The 17730-nt window shown below is 36.5% G+C and overlaps 1 protein-coding gene across 8 annotated transcripts in view; it reads left to right on the top strand.

Moving 5' to 3' along the window:
- Positions 1–17730, top strand: part of LOC101737716 (POU domain, class 6, transcription factor 2) — a 204219-nt gene that overhangs the window by 176892 nt on the left and 9597 nt on the right. The window lies entirely within an intron of this gene.

Here is a 17730-nt window from a genome sequence, read left to right as displayed (position 1 = left end):
GTTCCGTTATAACTACTGAACCATGCATCCGATTGACTTGAAACTTGGTATCCATGTAGAAAATACATGTTCTTAATGGATAGGTTAATATTTATATGAGTGTTGGACTCTCTATTATTAATGACAATAAAATTAAATAATAATGTTAATTTTAAATGCCCAACGAAGCGGGCAAGTACGGATAGTAGTTAATAAGCTTATATATTTAAATATCAAATAAAAGCAATCTATTGAACCGAACGTAGACTAAGATAATAAACACAAGTTAATTGAAACTAATTTAGCTATCCGCCCAAGCAGCAGACGATCGCAATTTATTTAAGACAAAGGCTATTTTTATTGGCCCCTTTTCGTGCTGTCGGATGTTGCGATTTTTAGATGAAATTCCGCGATTTTAGAACTGAATTTACTTTTGTAACTCTTTCACATGTACAAGTCTATTTATAAAACGTCTGGACAATAAGTTATTCGAATCGCGGCGTTAATAAATCAGGTGAATTATACTTGGCATAGACAGTAAAATGCTGCATGTTGCAGTTTATATGATAGTTCTAGGAATTAATACAAATTTTTTATCTTAATACTGACGAAATATGCTAGGGAATCTCTTGTCGATCCATTAACGGTGCTTTTAGGTACCACAAGCACCGGTGACCGGCCTTGTCGAACCCGCCGCTTGTGACGAAGGGCTCGACGAGGGAATTAACCCATAGACATAGCCGACTGAGTTTCTCGCCGGATCTTCTCAGTGGGTCGCGTTTCCGATCCGGTGATAGATACTGCGAAGCACTGCTCTTGCTAGGGCCAGTGTTAGAAACTCTCCCGGTTTGAGTCTCGTGAGCTCACCTACACGTTAGGGTGAAGCTGAAATAGCCTCTCAAGTATATCAGCATAGGTAGGAAAAAAGAAAAAAAAGGGGATTCATTATTCCCTGGATAGCACGTCGCATCAACGTGTCAATCCTCTCAGAACTCCAAATAAAGAGGAGGCATTCAACCATCAGCCTACATAGAGCTCTGGAATACTTTGGCAACATTGCCAGAAATCATGACGGCAACTTCGAGAAGCTAATGGTCAATGGTCAAGTGGACGGAAAAAGACCACGAGGTAGAGGCCCGATACGTTGGACTGACCAGATCCGCATTGTTCTCAACACCACAGTCTACAGATGCTCTACACTCGGCGGCAGATAGGAACAAATGGCGTAGAGTGATCCACATTAAACTCTTGTTGCGAGGAGGTCACGACTTTCAGCATTGAGGAAACCGAAGCGAGGAGGTGGTTACTCATGAAAGAAAAATTATTAGGTAAAATATGTATCTCTCTTTTAAATTCATGTGACAACGTCGTTTATATAATCACATTACGAGTATACACATTAGCGTCTAAACATTAATTTATGTAAGAATGTATTCGAGTCTTTCAATTCTGCAGTTGTAATACTTGTGTTTGATAAAAAGGCAATAGTATCGTACCCTCGAACTGATTGGATAATTAATTTAGATTATGGGTGACAAAGCTTGTTAATGGTGGTAGGACCTCTTGTGAGGCCACGCGGGTGGGTACCACCGCCCTGCCTATTTCTGCCGTGAAGCAGTAATGCGTTTCGGTTTGAAGGGTGGGACAGTCGTTATACTGCGAAAACTGAGGTCTTGTCTTAAGGTGGGTTGCATTTATGTTGTAGGTCTACGGGCTCCGGTAACCACTTAACACCAGGTGAACCGTGAGCTCGTCCACCCACATAAGCAATTTTTTTTTATTAAACATAATAAATATGAAATAGAAAACTCCAATAAGATTTTGTATTGCTTTAGTTTTTTATACAAAATAAAGTAAGAGTTTTTTTTTGGGCAACATTTAAAATAAACAAAAGCAATAACAACTTCGATAAATTAATAGGCGTTTATCGTAACGTATAAAGTAGGAGAGGAACTGTGTAATTTAGTAATTGTATCCACCGACAACGAATTAAATAGTAATCAATAGAAGTAGGGCTCCGGGCACCAACACGACGGTACGTTTTACATTCAGCGATACGATCCGATTTTTGAAACGAAGTTCCTTATGGGACGGAGGGGTACCGGGAAAAACGTCCGTAACGTAAGATTTTTATTAGTAATACAATGTAAATGCGCCACCTACCTTGAGATATAAGTTCTAAGACCTCAGTATAGTTACAACGGCTGCCCCACCCTTCAAACCGAAACACATCATTGCTTCACGGCAGAAATAGGCGGGGCGGTGGTACCTACCCGTGCGGACTCACAAGAAGTCCTACCACCAGTAAAGTAATAGTAATAGTACGCGTAACTTGCTTCTCTTAACTGGTTCGTAAAAAGTATAACACTTTTGTCAATATAAAAACCAATAAAATACGAACGCAACGAAACAAAGGAAACCGGACGATTACTTCAAAGAAACCATCCAACGACTCGACCGAACTAAATTAATTAATTAACTAATTAAAATCAATTACAAATAATTAACTACGTCGATTTAATCGAGAGCAATCGATAACGAAAACAAAGAGTTAAAGCGAGGTACCTACTTCGTTTACACGCGCACACTTTGTGAAATAAGAAATTTAAAATATCTACTCTTGAAAACATCTTGATGTGTGAATCTTATACCTTTAAACGAGCAATTCTTGTATATAATATATACCTAGTCAGGTCATAAATTCTGTCACATGTTTAATGTAAAATAATTGAAACAAATTTATTCATTATGTAACCATTCATATACCAAAATGAACTTAACAAAACATAGATTCTTATGACACTAAAGTTTATTCAAAATGACCTCCGTGATTTTGAATACAGGCCTTCAATCTGCGCGGCCAGTCGTCTATCGCAGCACGAATGAGGTCCATGTCAATATCGGCGGCTGCCTTAATCAAGGATGTCTTGAGTGACTCCAAATTGGGATGAGGCTTTGAGCACGCCTTTTCCTCCAAGTGTTGCCATATCTTGTAATCTAACGGATTCAAATCTGGACTGGAGGAGGGCCAGTCTTCGTGCCGGATGAAATCGATTTCACGCGCCGCCAGCCAGTCTTGTGTGCTCTTCGCTCTATGAGTTGGCGCCGAATCTTGTTGGAATACCCAGTGCCTGTTATTGAACATGGTATGAGAAACAGGTTCCACAAGGTTCATCAGGACTGTATTTTGATACACAACTGCATTCGTTTTTACACCTTTCTCACAAAAATGTACTTCTGTTAAGCCACAATAAGAAACTCCCAACCATACCATGAGCGAGGATGGAAAATGACCTCGTTGGACACGCGGAATACGGTTGCTCGCTTCTTCACTACTGTGTGCGTACACCTTATCATTTTGTTTGTTGTAGCTCTCTTCTACGGTAAAAAATTTTTCATCCGAAAAAAGAATTTCCCCATATTTTTTTCCTGCGTACCGCTTCAACAAAGCGCGACATCTCTTCAGTCTCAGGTCCATTAGACGAGCATTCAAACGATGTCCTGTTTTTCTTCGATATGCCCGAAGCCCTAAGTCTTGATTTAACACCCTTTTCACCGTGGTTCTGCTTAACCCCATCTGAAGGGCCAACAGTTTCTGCTTACGTTTGGGATTTCTTTGAATTCGCGCCTTCAATGCTTTTATCACTGCTGGAGTCCTAACAGACCGAGGGCGACCACTTCTTGACCTGTCATCTACACTAGAGTCTTCATTGTATCGTTTGATGGTACGATAAACGAATCTAATCATAAAACGAGTATGTTAAAAATTTGAATTGGCGCGTAACCGCAACGATGCAACGCAATAACTGCAACACGGTCTTCTTTAAGCGTCCACTCCATATTTAAAAATGAGTAAAATTCTAAAAGTATACATTTTTATTTTCATGAACAATTCGAAATTCGAATTCAATAAACTTTTTTGTGGCCAGCATTCTAAAAGAAAAGTTTTTAGTGTGTGACAATACTTATGACCTGACTAGTTATATATATATATATATAATCTGAATCTCCGAAACGGCTCCAACGATTTTAATAAAATTTAGTATACAGGGGATTTCGGGGGCGATACATCGATCTAGCTACGATTTATTTTCAGAAAATGTTTTTTTATTCGTGTTTTCAATAATCAACTCTTCCCGACATCTATTGGCGAATAATAATACTGTTTGTCTTAATTGAGGGCAACTAACCAAGATGGCGTTATCAAAAAAAAAACCGAGCAAAGCTCAGTCATCATCTAGTAGTGTATTTGGTTGAGAAAAAAATTCTGCACCTTGTCGTATTGGTAGCTTGTGCTCACATCATTTCGGATCCTCCCGATCCATTAACGGTGCCTTTAGGTACCTCAAGCACCGGTCACCGTCCTCGCCGAACCCGTCACGTCGTTCGACGAGTAAATTAACCCATAGATACAGCTCACTGAGTTTCTCGCCGCATCTTCTCAGTGGGTCGCGTTTCCGATCCGGTGGTAGATTCTGCGAAGCACTGCTCTTGCTAAGGCCAGTGCTAGCAACACCTCCGATTTGAGCCTCGAGAGCTCACCTACACGCTAGGGCTGAAATAGCTTCTCAAGGCTTTTAGCATAGATAGGGAAAAAAAGCTTGTGCTTCTCAAGCGGTGGCGATCTACATGAGTTCTTATTATTTCTTTTTTTTTACGTAGCTTATAGCGTAATTCGTCTTCCAGGTCGTATTGTAAGCCAATTGCCCCACACTTTAAACCAGAACGCAACCTTGCTTTGCCTTAAATATAGGCAGGATGGTGGTGCCGGATCATAATGCGCGCTACCACGAGTAAATGTCCGAAAGCAACATAACATATTAAATGCCTAAACTCAAGACTTACCGAAATGTGCCATATGTCAACCAGAAAAGTAAAAATATAATGTTACTTAAATTAATTTGGTAGATAAATTAGCACTGGATTGATGCAGGGCTGAATAATAAACATATATCGAACCTTGTCGATTAGATCAGAAGACGAGAGTCAAAGACGATGCTCACGTAGGTAGCGCTCGTGTGCAATAATTACCGTAGCGCCCTCTAGTAAACGGAGGTCAAAATGAAATAGACACAAATGAAACTTATTTATTGAAAGTACCGAAGCTGGCGCCCCTAAACACTGCCCTAGACGCTGCGCTTGTATATAACGCAAAACACTGCACTATAGATAAAGCTTCCTCAATCGAGAATGAATGTTCGAGAGTTAATTTCTTGATAAAATCCTTTTAAAGGCAAACTTCATAAGATTAAAAACTAATAAAGTACATTAAGACCTACCAGTTAAAGTAATTTCCAGGTCCCGACGTTTTAAGCGTCTTAATCCTCTATAAGTGAAAAACCTCAATAAGTTAAAAAGACATTTCGGTTCCTTAAGTCCTCGGTAATCCAGGTTTGACTGTAATTATTTTACATTGTAATTATTCCAATCGCTTCGTAAGATACATGTGCTGCCATCTCTTTATCATTTCACGAACTCCCGAAAAGTAATAGCTTCAATGTGTTATATGAATTAGTAATATTATAAATTCATTCTAAGCTGATCGAAAAAAAAAACATTTATGTTAATTTCTTATTGTCCACTGATTTCAGTTTTATTAAAAGTAAACTTTACTGATAGATTACATGTAATGCAGTTTTACGGAAGAAATCCTTTCGACCAACAAACTTCCTTTGGGCCATCTCTTTCTTAAACATTTAAATATTAACACGAAACGGACGACAATTTGCGGGTTCCAAAAATGTAAAACGAATAAAAAAAACGTTGAAAACAGAATAATACTATGAACACATTTTTTTCACAGAACGAGATTAATACTCCTGTCGTTCGGACCTAAATAAAAAAAAATGTTAGATTTTATTTTAATTGGGTGCAGACCTCACCGGCCTTACAATGCCGTAATCCATCTTGAGACATCGTAAGTATCTCAATTGTGTTGCATAACAACAGAAATATAGTACCTAACAACAGAGAATTAAATTTTATTACAAAAAAAAAGTCTTACATGTGAAACTCTATCGAAGGACTCAACACTTGCAAATCACAAGTGGATTCCAAGCCCATATAACAATAAAACACACGTATCTTGAAATAAAAATGCGATAAAAATTAACAAATTGACTTTAATAATCACAAAAACGTTTACTTAGGTAGTTGAACTTAGAATCTTTTGGGTTATTTCCGAAAATGCGCTGAAAAATTCGACACACAAATCAAGTTTACAATCGCTAAACAACCGGTTAGCGATCCTTTTCGCTAACTAGCGTGTAAAAGTAAATTGCTGCTCAAAATTTAATTAAAATTACGTGTCTATAAACGCTCTTAAATTATTATAGTGCTGATGACCCGATGAATGAAATTGGTTTTATATCTACGATATCTTGGTTCCTAGGAACGATTATTTTAAAGCCACTTTGCACCCTTGGTTTTAAAGCGTCATAATATATATAACCCACTTTGAAATACATGAGGTCCCATTCTCAATAGTACTATCAAATGATGGGTGGCGCATTTACGTTGTAGATGTCTATGGGCTCCAGTAACAACTTAACACCAGGTGGGCTGTGGCTCGTCCAACCATTTAAGCAATAAAAAAAACGACTGCCCCACGCTCCCAATCTGATCGATGAAGTGATTTCAAGTAAATATAGGCAAAATGGTAGTACTTATTCGTGTGAGCTCACAAGATCCACCACTGCTAGTCTAGTCAAATTTATACATGTTCCCAAGTTTCATTTTATTACTCAGTGCTCCATTCCTTCCTTCCCATAACAGGTTTTTATTGGTAGTAGGGCATCTTATGAGCCCCCATGGGTAGGTACCACCATCCTGGCTATTTCTGCCGTGAATGAAGTACTACTACAGTCTGATTTGAAGGGTGGCACAGCCGTTTTGCTATAAAAACGGAGACTTAGAACTCATCAGTCTTAGGGTGGTTGGTGGAATTTATGTTGTTGAGGCTATGGGTTCCGGTAAACATTTTTACAGGGTGGCCGCGGAATTGTCCTCGCAATTGCGCAATAAAAAACCAGACTTTAAAATTATGAAAATTTCTTGTAAAAATTCTAAGCTTTATAAATTCAAAGAAAATTCTAGAACATTCGCGACAATTAATATCGCAGCGTTCTAACGTTTATAAATTTCAATTAAACATTTTACACGTTAAATAAGTTAACTAGGAACATTGGTTATTCACTTTCTCGCCTGTTTCTCCTTCAATTAGTTTAGACTTGTTTATGTTTGACATAGGTATATTGAAGACACTTTCCATTCTACCAGAACAGCAGTATAAACAAAGTTAATTACATATGAGTCGACTATTATCAAAGCCGGCAATGTGACTTTTGGACAATTATTGGTAAATCAGAAAAACGAATCATTGACTTTGTATTCCATTGGCAGTCACAAAACTCTTCTAAACGACGTCTTAGATAAATAACAGGTTAACTATTAACCTTTATTTAATGCAGGTTTTGAACCGTATTCTTTGAAGGAGACGATTATATTCAAATCAATCTGTATTGACATATCAATAACATTTTTTTGTCCAAATGCACAGATTGCCACCTTTGATAATAGACGACTCATATATGCATTGTGATGTTTCGCACGTAAGCTAATATCGTTTTGATGCTCAATACATTCGCCTTTGGAATAATTTGAAATTTTTAAATGTCCACATGTGCTTACTGGAGCCCATAGACATCTACAACGTAAATGCGCCACCCACCTTGAGATATAAGTTCTAAGGTCTCAGTATAATTACAACGGCTGCCCCACTCTTGAAACCGAAACGCATTACTGCTTCACGGCAGAAATAGGCAGGGTGGTGGTACCTACCCGTGCGGACTCACAAGAGGTCCTACCACCAGTAAATTATTGGATAAGTCACCCGCTACGAGTGTCACAACTATAAAATGATTCGTAAGTTTTGGTATCAGCTTCAAAGTTGTTGTTGTAAAGTGTTGGCGACCTTATCGTAAAGATACTTTACCTTGGAGGGTCCAGTGTGCTTACGTTTGTCTACGTTTGCCGCTACGTTTGTTCCAACTACATACAAATTTGAGTTAACTTTTACGCTATCGAGAACGTTAAAAAACTCTCACTAAGCACATAGGTCCCCATCGAGTATCGACTCAAAGTCGGAATCCTTTTTCAATATTTTTTTCTATACCATGTTTGATACGCACCTCCATGAGGTCATAAACAACTTTCAGATACAACAAAGAATTCTATACGATTGATACTTAAGATAGACCTCATGTTTCGTGATGTTAGACCTAGAGATTTTTCTATGCCTATTAATAAAATAACTATAGTGACACAAGGTTTATTGAAGCTGTGTACAAAATGCTACCTTGTATAGCTAAATTTAGGATATATTTTCTGATCGCCATCAGTAATGGACTTATGAATGTGATACAAATAAATATGATCTTTTATCTTTTTTTGGTAAAGATATAATAATTTTAAGGACAACGATTTCACGAAACGTAATTAACCAAGGTTTGTAATTTAATCTCCTGTGTATTTTGTTCAATTATAACTGAAATATTGGCTTTGATTTTCCAACTAGTTTCGAGAATTCAGTTTAACGAATTTACTTAGCATTCGACTAAATCCAAACGTTTATTATACTAATGATTTATTTTAAAGTAAATCGTATAGTGAAATCGAAGAGGCCTAAAAGATAAGACGTCCGGTGTATTCGTATCTAGCGATGCAACGATGTTCGAATCCCGCAAGCAAGTAAAAATTTTTCTAATAAAAATCAAACCCGCAAAATTATAATTTGCGTAATTGCCGGTTGTCTGGAAGAAATCGCTTTTAGCAATAAGACCGCCTATTGTACAAAGGTATCTGCTTTTTGACTGTTTTTTTTAAATGTACATTGTGTTTCAGTGTGCAATAAAGTCTATTCTCTCCCTCTCTCTTTCTCTCTCAACACAATTCAAGAAAAATATTTGATGAAGGAACAACATCGTATAATAAATCGCACGTAAAACTATTTACTAGTAAACACTTACACACTTACTGGTGGTAGGAGCTCTTGTGAGTCCGCACGAGTAGGTACCACCACCTCGCCTATTTTCTGCCGTGAAGCAGTAATGCGTTTCGGTTTGAAGGGTGGGGAAGCCGTTGTAACTATACTGAGATCTTAGAACTCATATCTCAAGGTGGGTGGCGGCATTTACGTTGTGGATGTCTGTGGGCTCCCGTAACCACTTAATATCAGGTGGGCTGTGAGTTCGTCCACCCATCTAAGCAATAATTTTTTTTTTTATACTTGGCGACTTTTTAACATAAAGTTACATTTCCTTACACTTTTATCATCAGAAATGAGACTAGGGTTGCTCGTTCATTAATTAAAAATAGAATTTAATTAATACACTATAAAACGTGTAAATAAATAATTAAAATGAATCAATTCCTCACAATTTCAATCAGATACCCCGGAAAGATTTAAAAAAAAAGTGAAAAATTCGACATAGCTAATAATTGTACCGCGGTCCGCTATTCGGGCATTCCACGCTTCATTATTCTTAATTAAAGTTTTCGAGTGATTAGGTGTATCATGTACACCTAAAAACGTTCACGTTTCCTATATAACAATAAGCTCTGTGTCAATGACATAAGAATTATATTCGTGTGTATTTTAACGACTTGACACGCAAATTATAAATTTGTGAATAATATACGTAATGGGTGAAATTACGCGCACCGAATCGACTCGTTTCGTATTACGATTACATACATACAATTGAAATAATCGAAATACTATATCGATTATAATTAACTAGTATTATTAAAATAACTGTTCTTGAGTACTTCAGAAGTTTCGAACGAAATAATCGACTGTATCTACCTACTACGAAACTTTTCTTAATTACTTTAAATATCAAAGACTTTTAATTTAGTTTATTCGGTATTAAAATCCCATTTAGTCGTTTTTATTATTACACGTAAAATGACGTCTCGTTTCTAATTACTTTCTGTTTGCCAATTTCGAATCTTTATTTTTACCCGCAATCGGTTAAAGCAATGTTATTTAAAATATGCTTCCTCTGGTAAATAAAGGATATCTTTCCTTTTTTGGAGGTTATTTTTACAGATGAATATAATAATAATACAATATCGATTTAGTACTACGGATTTGAACGTACCTACATTGTTTTTGACTACTTAAGTAAATGGCTGATTCATTGATAAGTATGTAATCGTCTCTATAATGATTTCGATACGACAGCTCTATCAATGGCCGGCCGATTATTCCAATTCTTGTATTTTCCTAAATATGTTTGAACAACTATAAAATAAATTTGAAAACTACTCAAAAAAATTAAAAAAACTTATAATACATATACATACGTCTAACTATTCCAAGAGATTGTAGTAGAGGAATACAGAAGCATTATGTTATTATGATGTGTGTCTGGGTGTGTACATTCTCAAAAGTTTCTAATTGAAATAGTTTGAGAACTAGGTTTAGGTTTATGATTTGAGTTTGATATTAAATTTTCTAGGTCTTCAATTAGTGCAATTACTGTCAACGCGCATACTAAAATAACAACTAATATAACAAACAAAAGTCTTACTGTTTAGTCACAAGCACATCTATATAATATATAAAAATGAATCATGTTCGTTAGTCATGTTAGTCTCGCTAAAACTCGGGAACGGCTGGACCGATTTGGCTAATTTTGATCTTAAATCATTTGTGGAGGTCCAGTGAAGGCTTAAAAATATGAAAATGAAAAAATATTAAGATAAATATGAAAATGGTCGGGATTAAATAAAAATAACAATTTTGTTTTTCCTTTGATGTGTCCCCCGTTGAACGGATTCCTATTGTTTGTTTTAAGTTTATTTTATACAAAATGTTAGGTCTTTTATTTATCGATTGAGGCACTATGAAGTCTTCCGGGTCAGCTAGTCAATGATAAAATTTTCAGTGTTAAACTAACTATTCCTAGTCGTAGGCTTATAATACTGGCGTCCCAAAATATATGAATAAGTAACTTTTTTCGCAGGTTTTTTTGCGCCTTAAAAATCCTAGCAAACATTTAATTTGTTCAAAAATTTAAGGAATGTCTTTGCAAAAAGGGCTGTAACAAGTCAACGTTTGCTTGATAGAGATATGTAGAGAGAAGATGAAAGAAGGCAAAAAAATACATTTAGAATACTGTTCTGACTATTTTTATGTTCGATTTTAAAAAGCTAAATACGTGTATGAGTGTAAAACAAAAAAGCACCTCTGAGCTTGTTTTGTAGGGTCTTCGCGAGACTGTGGTTCTTGTTAAAACAAGTGATAGAGTGAATGTTCCATTTCATTTTGACATTCAACGAGAATGCTAAATATATATGTAATAACATATTTTTTTGACGACAATGAATGGAGTGTGTGAATGACGATATGAGAGAGAGAGGAGTGAGTGTTGAGATGACGGCTGATAGAAGAGAATGGAAGAGAAAAATTAGCTGTGCCGACCCCACCTAGTGGGCTAAGGTGGAGAAAAAGAAAAGAAGAATGAATAATTTAGATTTAGATTTTGACGTTCATAAAGTAGAAGCTAGGCAACACTACACAGGACAGCATGTATCTATCTATCAACAATTTTACAGTTTTATCATCGGGCGAAACGTGAATGTTACGACAATTTATCTAATTCGACATGTCGGCGTTGTGAATGTCAATTTATTAGGGAGAAATAAAAAAAACTTCACTAAATGTAATTACAACGTGCAATTATTGTGTGACACGAAAGCCTTTACCGAAAACGTTGTTCGATAGAAAGTGGCAATACAGTAATTGCTATGGCAAAGTATTGAACAATTAGCTAAATGTTTGTAACAACGTACCTACTATTCAAGTAGGAAATACGAAAAACTTCATTGAAATTAATTCTCGTCAACAAAAACAAATCTATTTTTTATTGAAATAATAACATTAACTGAAATTAAACACTATAGTTTATTGTAATTGTACTCTATGTTATATAACAAACAAATTTAAACAGTAATTTCAACAGGCTTAAATTAAAATAACATTATGTTTCTGTATTTCTATGGCATAGTCCGTTGTTTATAATGTTGTATAGATGGCTGAAGGGGTACATTGCCCAGCTGGCTTTGAGTTTGGTTTTAAGGTACCATAGAAAAACAACGGGAATCCTGTAACCTCATTTGGAACATGAGGCTTAAGTAGCCCGCTTAGTTTCTAGCCGTATCTGCTCGCAATTCCAGTAGTAGATGCATTCGTGAAGCAGCTGCCCTTGAACCCTTAGGTTTCCTTCGGAGGCGCTCGGGCAGCTGTTAGCAAATCCCACTCCTCCTGGCCGAGCCCGTGCGTGCCCCCCTGTCCTGGTTAAACTGGAATGACCTCCGGGCAACCAGTAATACTTCCTTCCTGAAAACAAATAAAGAAGCTTAAATCTCAATTGTATTTTATAATGTTTGTCCCACCATTCAACAAATACGCAGGATTTTGGTACCTATTGCAAGTTTTCAATACAAAAATTCATCGCACAGATGCGTGAATACCAAAAAAAAAAACGCTCAAACCACCTGAGTCTTACGTAAACCCGAATTAATCTTCCGAAAAAAACTCGTGCCAACTCTCGTTCGCAGACACGCGATCGCAAATGGCGTCTAATTAATTTATTACATGTATTAAACAATTAACTGAGCGGTATCTCGATGTATTATTGTTATTGGATTCGGGTATACACTGTAACGACTTTGGCCAATTGACTTATCTTTCGAATTAATGGGCGAGCGCTCATCACGCGATATCTAATTGGGCGACGAAAGCAGATCTAATTGTTATGGTATTAGAAGTTTTTTTTTTTAACTTTAAAAGGGCTGTGGGACATCGACCTTTTGAGACGCGATAGGAACGTGACAGTACGACATAATTAATATTTTTACGGCTTAATATCGCGTTTATTATTTTTATTTGGTTATTTCCGACAATTCCAATTTTGTGCTGACGAGTAAGTTCGTCATCCAGGTTCGAATATTTACAAAATACCCACTTATATTATTAAATTTGTTTATTGACCTTAGGTTTTTTAAATCTGAAAAGAATATATCATTAATAGAGAACCTTCAATTTGCTAGATTTCAAGATGCTGTTAGTAATTTTTGTGAACCAAAACGAGTAGTAACCTAAAAATTACGACCGCAATGCGAATAAACCGGCGCTCAAATCCTGTAGGCAGGTAAAACAAATTTCTAAGGAAATCCGTACTTAACACGTGATGAAGAACGACTTCCACGATGGAGGAAAAGTCGTTTAACAATAACAAAAAACGAATCCGTACAATTTGAAATTTTTTTTCGCTCGCATATCTTTGGGCTCCGGGAATTTAATATAAGGTACACTCCTCGGGTCACATCGAAATCTCAATTGTATCACGTCTGTTCTATTATTCTAAGTAGAACGCGTGACAGCTTTTCGGTAGAAATGCTCATAGACGAGATAGGCGGTACCTACTATAATACTATATTCGAACAACGTGACTGATTAGCAGTAGAATGGCGGTACCTACAATAATACCATAAGGTACACTCCTCAGGTCATATCGAAATCTCAATTGTATCACGTCTATTCTATTATTCTAAGTAGAACGCGTGACAGCTTTTCGGTAGAAATACTCATAGACGAGATAGGCGGTACCTACTATAATACTATATTCGAAAAACGTGACTGATTCGCAGTAAAATGGCGGTACCTACAATAATACCATAAGGTACACTCCTCGGGTCATATCGAAATCTCAATTGTATCACGTCTATTCTATTATTCTAAGTAGAACGCGTGACAGCTTTTCGATAGAAATACTCGTAGTCGAGATAGGCGGTACCTACTATAATACTATATTCGAACAACGTGACTGATTCGCAGTAGAATGGCGGTACCTACAATAATACCATAAGGTACACTCCTCAAGTCATATCGAAATCTCAATTGTATCACGTCTATTCTATTATTCTAAGTAGAACGCGTGACAGCTTTTCGATAGAAATACTCGTAGTCGAGATAGGCGGTACCTACTATAATACTATATTCGAACAACGTGACTGAATCGCAGTAGAATGGCGGTACCTACAATAATACCATAAGGTACACTCCTCGGGTCATATCGAAATCTCAATTGTATCACGTCTATTCTATTATTCTAAGTAGAACGCGTGACAGCTTTTCGGTAGAAATACTCATAGACGAGATAGGCGGTACCTACTATAATACTATATTCGAAAAACGTGACTGATTCGCAGTAAAATGGCGGTACCTACAATAATACCATAAGGTACACTCCTCGGGTCATATCGAAATCTCAATTGTATCACGTCTATTCTATTATTCTAAGTAGAACGCGTGACAGCTTTTCGGTAGAAATACTCGTAGACGAGATAGGCGATACCTACTATAATACTAAATTCGAACAACGTGACTGATTCGCAGTAGAATGGCGGTACCTACAATAATACCAATACGAAATTCCAACAAAACAATAGTTATTTCAAGACAAACCTAATAAAAAAAGTCATCACACGAAAAAGCAATAACTAATAGGATGTAAAGAATATTATATTACGTTCCCCTAAAACGACTCGTAATCAAATTACAATAAGAATCCCCTACCAAACTCATTCACAGAAAACGGAGATTAATATATTGAATTTTTGTCTCTGAAAATATCATCTCATTTTAGGCATACAAAGTTAGTAGTTAATACATAGGATTACATAGTACGCGTGTGTGTTATGTGAAGAATAAATCTCCATATTATTATTAAAGTACTAGGATATAAATAAAATTAAAATTTAATTTTCATTACACAAAAATACATAAAAACGCTTTGCTGCAAATGCAACGCATGCTACAAGACAAAACGAATCTGGTTATTTTTTGCGAGAAAACCATTTTAATTGGAAAGAAAGACTCGAAATAATTTAAATTGGTAAATATGAAATTTTACGTGGAGCACTTATTTTTTCCACATTCTATCTGTTTGTTTGTCCGGGCTCACCTCCGAAATGTCTGAACGGATTTAGACGAGACTTTTGTATCCAGGTCTACGTGCAAATCCTCAAATAATATAGACTATTTTCATCCTGAATATGGAAGATTCCTGTGTTTTTTTCATTCGAAGTGTTGAATTTTGGGAGGTAAATCAATCTCTTTGGGACATAGGCTCGAAATTTTAATTGTATATCGGCTGTCTTCATCTCTCTACGCAACAGAAATACGTAGGTTAGCAGTACTACCAGAACTACAGACTGGGCTTCACAATATATCCTAGCAATAAATGCTGGTATAGCTATCACCGAACTTAGGGAACGCCGTGGCCCGTCCTTCCGCGAGTCATAGATACGAGCAGAAATGAGTTACTAACACAAGTCAAATGATGAGCAAATCCAACAATCCACTTAGGCGTCTTTATACAAAAGATTAAAGACAAATAAAAAGCATGTAAAAATAATCGAAATCAAACCGAAACGTTCCATTTTCGCCTTAAGCTCACCTTGATTTGGCAACAAAACATAATTACGAATCGTCTGCATCGAACGGTAAATGAAGGTACGATTGCCAATTTGCGAACCCCTGCCCCATCTTAATTGATGTAGACTACTACTCCATGAACTAACGGAGTAAAATGGCAGAGTAATTTGTCATCGGTTAGCTAAGCACGCCCCGGGTGGGACCGCGAGTAATGTTGTCAACTTTCAAAATAAATCTCTTGATGGAATTTTCCCGATAATCCTGATAGTTTAAAAATCTGTAAAATCAAAATAGGCTCTGTTAAAATGTACTTTGTGAGATATTCTACCGGTTAAATCCTTTTTAAGGAGGACACGTGAAAATAAAAGGAAAATTCAAACGTTTTTTACCTGGCAACCCAATCCGCGGACCGGGCTCTGTGTTGCCAGGGCGTCTCCACTAATGACATCCCGCATAATTAGGAACTGCCACCATCTACTAATTACATAAATTGCCCACTAAACTTGGCTATAATTTCGCTTAGCACTTTAACTGGATGCTTTAACATCTCGTTTCGAATAAATGCTCTGTGAGGTTTTAATGAATTGAAATATTGCTACGCTTTGATTAAGATTATGTTTTTTTTTATTGCCTAGATGTGAGGACGAGCTCACAGCCCAACTGGTGTTAAGTGGTTACTGGAGTCCATAGACATCTACAACGTAAATGCGCCACCCATCTTGAGATATAAGTTCTAAGGTCTCAAGTTTAGTTACAACGGCTGCCCCACCCTTCAAACCGAAACGCATTACTGCTTCACGGCAGAAATAGGCAGGGCGATGGTACCTACCCGCGCGGACTCACAAGAGGTCCTACCACCAGTATAATTATAGAACCGTAATAGAATATTTTGCATAACTTATTAAAATTTATTAAGAATTTGTCGTAAACTAATGTTTATAATTTTTTTTTGTAACATCTACAATTTTTTTTATAATATTTTAATATTTAAATGTTTTTTTTTTTATATTCATGAGCAAAATGTAAAATTACATTAATTATGTATTTATTAGAGCCATAAAATTCACGTTGTAATGTGTACTTTCAAAATCAACTCAATCACACCGTACCTGTACCTAATTTTGTTTCATAAGTTCCTACTACGATACATTACATACATGTGTACTTCTACGAATATGTACCTAAATACCTAGTCTTGCCATAAATACTGAGACAAAGGAAAAAAAAAGTTCTATTGCAAATAACATTTATAACTTTACAGTGCGTTAGTTTAATACATAAATATAAAACAATTTAAAGTTTAAAAAGCTTATTCGAAGTGGTCTTCATTGGCTGCAATACTGTCCTTTAAACGTTGAGGCCAGTTATCACTAGAAGCACGCACTCTTTCCATGGGAAAATTTTTACGGATTGTTTTGGGGACTCCAAATTATCATGGCGTTTAGAGCAAGCCGTACTCTCTAAACTGACTATAAATCATAATCCAGCAGATTAAGATCGGGACTAGACGACGGCCAGTTTTCAGCTCTGATGAAGTCCGAAACGTTCGTTTCCAACCAAGACTGCGTAGACCGAGCTTTATGACCTGGCGCCGAGTCTTGCTGGAAGGACCATTCTTGATTATTGAACATGGTATTGTTAAGGGGCTTCACTACCTTCTCAAGAATGGTATCTTGATACACTTGTGCCGATGTTTTGATACCTTTTTCACAAAAGTATGGCCCAGTCACTCCTTCATAGCTAATACCCCACCAAACCATCACTGAAGTCGGATAGTGCCCAGGTTGCACTCTATCGACTAATTGGGAAGCTTCCCTAGAGCTTTGAGCATAAATACGGTCATTTTGTTTGTTAAAATGTTGCTCAATTGTAAAAAAAATCTCATCCGTAAACAAAAATTTTCTATGACCTCCCTTTGCGTACCGCTTCAGTAGTTGTTTCGATTTTACCACCCTATTCTCTTTTAAATTATCAGTTAAGAAATGACCAGTACGTCTCTTATAGGCTGCAAGTCCTAAGTCATCTTTTAAAATACGCGATATGGTTCTAGGTGATATCTTCATCTCCCGAGATAAAATCTTTTGCTTTTTGTAACAGTATTTATGGCCAGACTAAGTAGGACATACTGTTTACTGAATTAACCAATTAGCTATTTAAAAAAAACATAAACTGAATATAATAAAAGAAATGAAAATAAGACTAAGATAATGATCATACACATTTTAGAATTGAGAAACATAAAT

This window comes from Bombyx mori, chromosome 8, assembly GCF_030269925.1.
Source record: "Bombyx mori chromosome 8, ASM3026992v2".
Classification (NCBI taxonomy): Eukaryota; Metazoa; Arthropoda; class Insecta; order Lepidoptera; family Bombycidae; genus Bombyx; species Bombyx mori.
The sequence above is the reverse complement of the archived record's forward strand: the minus strand, read 5'-3'. Positions and strand labels throughout refer to the sequence as shown.